Source organism: Eumetopias jubatus, unplaced genomic scaffold (genome assembly GCF_037043125.1).
Source record: "Eumetopias jubatus isolate StellerSeaLion01/CBP00866 unplaced genomic scaffold, mEumJub1_p1.0 scaffold_14, whole genome shotgun sequence".
Classification (NCBI taxonomy): domain Eukaryota; kingdom Metazoa; phylum Chordata; class Mammalia; order Carnivora; family Otariidae; genus Eumetopias; species Eumetopias jubatus.
Genome location: NW_028274820.1, coordinates 37,385,438 through 37,393,639, shown reverse-complemented (window position 1 = coordinate 37,393,639; position 8,202 = coordinate 37,385,438). Strand labels below are relative to the sequence as shown.

Sequence of the window (8,202 nt, the reverse complement as noted above, 5' to 3'; positions counted from 1 at the left end):
GCGGCAATGAGAACCACCAAGGATGGTCATGCAGGTTACACCCTGTCCAAATGTTCTTGGGTGAGATGAGAATGGAATCCAGCCTCTGGTCTCTCACCAAGTGGCTGCCATCTTGAAACTCTCGCAAAGATACCAAAATGTACTAAAAGCAGCCCTGACATGGAGGCCTGAGTAAAAACACTGTCCACGTTCTCCCTGTTCCAAATTAGAGTGGGCACTGTCAGGAAAATATGAATTTAAAATAAGAGGCTTAATTCCTCTTGTTGAAAATAAGGGAAGAGATTTCTCTCCCTTCCCTGTCAGAATATTTACCTTAGAATACTTATATACATATAAGTATTTTCTCAGTCTCTTTGCAGTGTTTCTTTTTAGAAACTCAATGAGCCTTGTGTCAGCTTTATGACCCAGGAATGTCTTTCTCAAGAACCTGGGAGCTACCTCTGAAATGTAAGCCTCAGGAGAGAATACCACTCTCCCCTAGTTTCTGTAGGAGTCTAGGCACCTAACTTTAATGCTCCAAGTTGTAAAAGTAAGTACATTCTGTCACAAATATATGAGTTTGCTGCCACCCACCCTGGATCAAGTCAGTTAGCTCACACAGACGGTCACCCTAATTACCAGGTCAAGTTAGGATGAACTGCACATGACTACCGGTGCTCTCAAGTTCTCTGAGTTGAGGAATAGTTACTGCTTATCTTGAGGACATGTATGTGATGGCTTGTATCTGTTTGACTATATAAAAGGGTGAGACTTCTTTCTATCCTTGCAGTTTCTTAGCTAACTGTGTGTGATGAACATCCCATTCTGGTTTAATGCTCAGTCAATAATAAGTGTTTTCTCAACTCTGGGTTGAGAGATTTTGTCTTTTCTTTTTCTATTTATTTAAGTAATCTCTACACCCAACGTGGGGCTCAAACTCATGACCCTGAGATCAAGAGTTGCACGCTCCTCTGACTGAGCCAGCCAGGCACCCGTTTGTGTTTTTTTTTTTTCTTTTCCATTTTTTTAAAATTTAAAATCAATTAATTAACATACAGTATGTTATTAGTTTCAGGGGTAGAATTTAGTTCATCAGTTGCATATAACACCCAGTGCCTATTACATCATGTGCCCATCACCCAGTTACCCCAACCCCTACTCCCCTCCCCTCCAGCAACCCTCAGTTTTTTTCCCTATAGTTAAGAGTCTCTTATGGTTTGTTTCCCTCTCTGATTTCATCTTTTATTTTTCCTTCCCTTCCCCTATGTTCATCTGCTGTTTCTTAAATTCCACATATGAGTGAAATCATCTATTTGTCTTTCTCTCACTTATTTTGCTTAGCATAATACCCTCTAGTTCCATCCACATCTCATTGTAAATTACCTGTTTTCTTTTTAAATTGCATTTCCCCAACAGCACCTACACCCTTTATTCTAAAGTTATTGTCTTTTTACTCACATCTTCCCTATCTACAGGGAGAAGTATTTAAGGTGCTTTAAGTATTGAAGGTGCTTTTGTTGTAAACCTCTCCCTTCTACCCGGCTTCTGCTAAGCAGGTGGAAAATGGAAGTTAGAGTAATTCAAAATAATGATGATGTTACAAGAAGTTCACGTTATGATTGCAAGTCTTCTGCTTGTGGCTCAATAATTAGCTCCCGCCAGTCTGTCATGTTGAATAAGAAATATTGGTTAGTGAGGACGCCTGGGTGGCTCAGTCGGTTAAGTGTCTGCCTTCGGCTTGGGTCATAATCCCAGGGCCGTGGGATCGAGTCCTGCATCGGGCTCCCTGCTCAGCGGGGAGCCTGCTTCTCCCTCTGCCTGCCTCTCCCTCTGCTTGTGCTCTCTCTCTCTCTCTCTCTCTGTCTCAGAGAAAGATAAAATCTTTAAAAAAAAAAAAAAGAAATATTGGTTAGAGGTTCCCACTTCTCTAACAGAGACAGATGGCAGTGGTGGGGATGGGGGAGAGGGAAGAAGGAAGAAAGGGAGAGGAACCATGTAAGTTCAGCCATACGCAGAGATATTTCAGAAACAAAATTTAAATTTTTAAGTTGTTCTAGATTCTTTGGAACCTAGTACTATAACTGAAGTCAGGGCATTCACTGCTTGGGGTGCATTAAATTGAACACAACCCTAGAAAGTGTTGAAAGTAGAGTTTTTATTATTTGTCACAAGTAAGGAGAAGAGAAGGTAGCTCCCAAAGCACTGTCTCCCGTGGGGTTAGTTCAGGAGGCTTTTACTCAGTGTGCTAGGGAACCAGGGACAGGGAGCTTCGGGCATTAAGGAACTTACACATATTTGGCTACTTAGGCACTTACCATGTCAGCGTGCTAGTGCATACATTGTATGTGAACAAGGAGATCTTAGTAGTATAATGAGCTAAAGGTAACTTTAGGGCAACTCAGGGGGGCTTCTGCACAGGTCCTCAGCTCCCATATGGCTCCAGCTGGCTCAGGCAAGAGGGTCTCCCGTGGACTGTCTCCTCAGTGGGAGCTGCTTGTTCTGCAAAACAGACACACTCTTTCCCTGCTTTCCTCCCTCCTGCTCCTCCTTTCTGCTCACAGCTTGCAGTCCCTGATCCCAGGAACTTCCCTTTGTGTTTTTGTTAATAGTATCTCTAACAATAGCACTTTCCCAATCTCTTTTGGACCCTACCTATGGAAGTTCTGCAGTGACATTGCAGTGACATTTCCATGACATTTACTTAACTTCTTCAGGCCTTGGTTTCCATCTCTGTAAAATAAGGGAGTTAGATTAGATGGTCTCTAAATCCATGAATCTCTGAAAAACTGTTTTCGTTCTATGGATCATGAGCTACTAACACCTATGAGAATTTGCACTTGTTGAAAAAGCTAGATTTGTTAGCAAAATTAAGTCATATTTATCTAGCAAGTTTCAGCTTGCAAAACTGGATGTGAGCTCTTTGGGTGCTCATCCATTGTGTTATTCTGATGCTCAGGGCATCGAAATATTGGGATGGTTCCATGGCTAAACCCCTGTGCCCATGGCCCTGCTTCAGGGTTCCCTAGCTTGCTAAGAAAGAGGATGCCTTGCTGCAGCCATTTCTCCCACTGTCTTTCCATGGCCTACCCTCTTCTTACCAAATCCCCTGCCACCTGAAGCATGCAGCAGTCACAGGGGTTTGCTGTTAATTCTGGATTCCTGAGGCCTTTCCTAGATTTATAATCCAGGACACAAGGACAGGGAAGCACTATTTCTATACCTGGGATATTTGTGCTGGAGGATCAGAACTGAGAAAGGGAGTCTTGGCTGTGGTGGGCCTGAGTGAGACATGACCTCATAGAATTGAGGCTGGCCTAGAGGCCAGGGACCAAGAACAACATGGCTGCCTCCCTAACAGAAGTAGCTGGGTTGAGAGTTCTGTTACTATACTGCCTCTCTCTGAACTCTCACATCCAGATTTCCAGTTACCTAATGGATACTGAAATCCAGGAAATGCCTCAAAGCCCTTGTATTACAAAACAAGACACAACTCCTCAGTTACTTCTACCTGGAAAGCTACTACTGTTACTTGTTATCTATCACAAAATAATACTTAGGCCTTCCTTAATTCATCCTTCTCCCTCATTCTTCACTTCCGACTAGTTATTAAATTCTATTGACTTTATCTCCTACATACCTATTTTTTATTGTGGTAAAATAGACATTATGTAAAATTTAGCTTTAGCCATTTAAAAATGTACAAATCAATACTATTAAGTATATTCACAATGTTGTGCAACCAATCACTATCCATTTCTAGAGCTTTTTCATCATCCCAAACAGAAACTCTGTACCTATAACATTCCCCTTTCCCCCAGCCCTTTTCTGTCTCAATGAATTTGCCTATTCCGGGTATATCACTCAAGTGGTAGTGTACAATGTTTGTCCTTCTGTGTTTGGCTTATTTCACTTACCATAATGTTTTCAAGGTTCATGCTTGTTATAGCGAGTATCAGAATTTCATGCCCTTTTATGGCTGAATAATATTCCACTGTATGAATGAATATACCACATTTTGAGTATCCATTCATCTGCCAATGGACACTTGGGTTGTTTTCATGTGTCTTATTTCAGGATAGAATAACGAAATACTATGCACTGGGTGGCTTAAACATTTCTTACAGTTCTGGAGGCTAGGAAGTCCTAGATCAAGGTGCTGGCAGAATCAAAGTGGAAAGAGAGAGAGAGAGAGAAAGGCTCTCGTCTTTCTTCCTCTTTTTTTTTTTTTTAATATTTTATTTATTTATTTGAGAGAAAGAGAGAGCACAGGGAGAGGGAGAGGGAGAAGCAGACTCCCCACTGAGCAGGGAGCCCGATGCGGGGCTCAATCCCAGGGCCCTAAGATCCTGACCAGAGCCGAAGGCAGACACCCAACTGACTGAGCCACCCAGGCGCCCCTTCTTCTTCTTCTTATAAAGACACTAATCCCATCACGGGGGCTCCACCCTCATGATCTCATCCAACTCTTAATTCCCAAAGCCCAAACCTTCTAATGTAATCACAGTGGGGGTTAGGGCTTCAACATAAACATATTGGGGGCACACAAACATTCAGCTCGTAACACCATCTTTTGGCCTAGATATCCATTCTAAAATAGCATTTTTTCCTGATTATATAAGTAGTAGATGTAAGTAATACAAACTACAAAATACAAAAAAATGAAAGTATAGATAAGAATACAAAGTTCACTATTTATTCTAAACGTCAATTGTTGACATTTTATTTCCACCCTTATTTATATGTTTATACGCATGTAGGTGTTTTACAGAATCAGAACCATTGTTCATGTAGTTCTATATTTTTTACACTGAGCATTTTTTAAAAGATTTTTTTTTTAATTTATTCATTTGAGAGAGAGAGAAAGCGAGTGAGAGCACGAGCAGGGAGGAGCAGTAGAGGGGGAGGGAGAAGCAGACTCCCGGCTGAGCAGGGAGCCCAACTCGGGGCTCGATTCCAGGACCCTGGGGATCATGACCTGAGCTTAAAGCAGACGCCCAGCCGACTGAGCCACACGGGCACCCCTACAGTGAGCGTTTTCATAAGCATTTTTCATTGCATAAAATTCCATTACAAACATATCAGAATTTGGATCTTCAGCACTATTTTAAACAATACCAGAAACAACCTCTTTTTACACACATTTTTGTCTACATTTCATATCTCCTTAACATGGATTCCTAGAGTAGTCCCTAGAGCTCTGGCCCCTAATGGTCCCTGCCCCTGGAATTCACACCTTTATGTGGTCCCCTCCCACATTGTACCAGGGTTGGTCTGTGTGACCAACAGCATATGGCAGAAGTGATGGCCTATCACTTCCAGATTGTTATAAAAGGATGGTGGCTTCTGTCTCGGGTATGGGTGCTCTCCCCCTCCTTCTCTATCATGGATCATTCACTCTGGTGGAAGCTGTGTTGTGAGCAAAGCTATGGAGAGGTCAGCATTGTGGAAAACTGAAGCCTCCTGCCAACAGCCACATGAGTGAGCTATTTCTCCTCCTTTGTTTTGGTTTGGTTTTTATTTTGTATACATATTTTCCTGACAGATAGAAATTTAAAATTTTATGTAGTGCCTGGCTGGCTCAGTCTATAGAGCACGTGACTCTTGATCTCAGGGTTTTGAGTTTAAGCCCCACGTTCGGCATCGAGCTTACTTAAAAAAAACAAAACAAAAAACAAACTTTAAAGATGCCTACTGATTAAAAAGAAAGAAAGAAAAAGACAAGGAGGATAACCAAATTCCTTAAGAAAAAAAATGAAAAAACCCATTATGCAATGGGGCGACTGGAACATGTGACTCTTGATCTCAGAGTCATGAGTTCAAGCCCCACGTTGGGCAGACACCTTACTTTAAAAAATTTTTTAAAAATAGGGATGCCTGAGTGGCTCAGTGGGTTGAGTGTCCAACTCTTCGTTTCAGCTCAGGTCGTGATCTTAGGGTCTTGGGATCACCCCTGAGTCAGGCTCCATGGTCAGCACAGAGTCTGCTTGAGATTCTCTCCCTCACCCTCTCCCTCTGCCCTTCCCCCTGCTCACGCTCTCTCTTTCTCAAATAAATAAATCTTAAAAATAAAACATTAAATAAAAAATAAAAATCTTGTAATTCAGTTTGTCCAGCTTTCCCTATGTGACCTCCTCATTCCCTTTATTTATTTTTAAAGATTGTATTTATTTGACAGAGAGAGAGCACAAGTAGGCAGAGCAGCAGGCAGAGGGAGAGAGAAGCAGGCTCCCCGCCGAGCAGGGAGCCCGATGCGGGGCTCGATCCTAGGACCCTGGGATCACGACCTGAGCCGAAGGCAGACGCTTAACCCACGGAGCCACCCAGGCGCCCCCTCCTCATTACCTTTAAATTTAAAACATTTATCAAAGTAGTACGCATAGTAAAAAAAAAAAAAAAAAAAAAAGCCAAGTAATTTTAAATAGCTTATGATGAAAAACAGTGGTTCCTGGCTTTATCCTTCAGAGTCTCAGTAACTGTATCAGTCAGGATTTGATCAGAAAAGCAGAACCAGGGGCGCCTGGGTGGCTCAGTCGTTAAGCGTCTGCCTTCAGCTCAGGTCATGATCCCAGGGTCTGGGATCGAGCCCCGCCTCAGGCTCCCTGCTCAGCGGGAAGCCTGCTTCTCCCTCTCCCACTCCCCCTGCTTGTGTTCCCTCTCTCGCTGTGTCTCTCTCTGTCAAATAAATAAATAAAATCTTTAAAAAAAAAAAAAAAAGAAAAGCAGAACCACTGAGGATGAGCTAAAGGATCCACGCTAGAGATTTTACCTTACACAGCTGTGGGAGCCTGTTGAACCGTCTGTGCAAGGCTCTCGCTTCTGTGTCCTGCACCGGGGCCAGTAGGGCAGGCGGGCTGGAACAGAAGATGGACTTGAGGTGGAGAGGAAGGACAAACTTAAACCTGCATCAGCCAAGAACCTGAATGGTTAGGAATAAATTTTCCAGATACTCATGTCAAGATTTGTGTACGGGAACTATTTAAAGCTCATCCTAAAAACTTCCTGTCAAAATAATCTTAAAAATATTAATCTAATAACAATCTGAAATTATCCTTGACTGCAGAGAATTTGAAATTTAAGCCAAAGTTAGTATGAGCTAGTATTAACTACTAGTTAACTAAATATTAACTAAAGGGCGCCTGGGTGGCTCAGTTGGTTAAGCGACTGCCTTCGGCTCAGGTCATGATCCTGGAGTCCCGGGATCGAGTCCCGGGATCGAGTCCCGCATCGGGCTCCCTGCTCAGTGGGGAGTCTGCTTCTCCCTCTGACCCTCCCCCCTCTCATGCTCTATCTCATTCTCTCTCAAATAAATAAATGAAATCTTAAAAAAATATTAAAATATCAACAGGCATTTATTTTAGTGAACAGCAACTAACTTGGACTCTGCACTAAGCACCTCCCATAAGTGAGGACCCAAGGTAGGTGCTGTGGGAATTATAAAAATGAGTATATAAAACACACTATCTCTGGGATGCCAGGGTGGCTCAGTTGGTTAAACTTCTGCTTTCGGCTCAGGTCATGATCCTAGAGTCCTGGGATCGAGTCCTGCATTGGGCTCCCTGCTCAACCCTGCTTCTCCCCCTGCTTGTGCTCTCTCTGACAAATAAATAAAATCTTAAAAACAAAACCAAAAAAATCTGTCCTCCAGGAAGCACAGGGGTGGGAGTAGGGGTAATAGAAGCAGCAACTTAAATGCAACAATAGAATAGGATATTGATTGATTTCAAGGATCCATGGAAATCTGGAAAGGTCTCACAGAGAGAGAGAATTCAAGGGCCTTAAGAAAGGTCTGTGGGGTGGAGTTGAGGGGAACATGAACAAGGACTTGGCCAGGAAAATGAGGAGGGCGTCAGGGGAGACATTTCAGTGGTGGGTAGAAGGAGACAAGGCTGGGAATATAGACTGGGGCCATATCAGGGTAGGCCCTCGATAACAGGAGAAAAGGAATGAATTTACCTGATAGGCAGTGGGAGCCATTGGTATTTGTTGAGGAAGAAAGTGAAAATTTAATCTTTATTTAAAAAAATATTATACACATACCAATTTATAAACACATGGTAAGTATATATACTGTTTTCTTTCTTTTTTTAAAAGACTTTATTTATTTGACAGAGAGAGACACAGCGAGAGAGGGAACACAAGCAGGGGGAGTGGCAGAGGGAAAAGCAGGCTTCCCGCGGAGCAGGGAGCCCAATGCGGGGCTGGATCCCAGGACCCCGGGATCAC

The 8,202-nt window shown here is 42.8% G+C and overlaps 1 long non-coding RNA gene across 1 annotated transcript; it reads right to left on the bottom strand.

Moving 5' to 3' along the window:
* Positions 1-2,114: 2,114 nt before the first annotated feature.
* Positions 2,115-6,949, bottom strand: LOC114220381 (uncharacterized). The gene is made up of 2 exons (XR_015766759.1): positions 6,746-6,949; positions 2,115-2,709 (listed from the first exon to the last, which is right to left on the bottom strand). It is a non-coding gene; the product is annotated as an uncharacterized LOC114220381 (long non-coding RNA).
* Between the last annotated feature and the right edge of the window lie 1,253 nt (positions 6,950-8,202).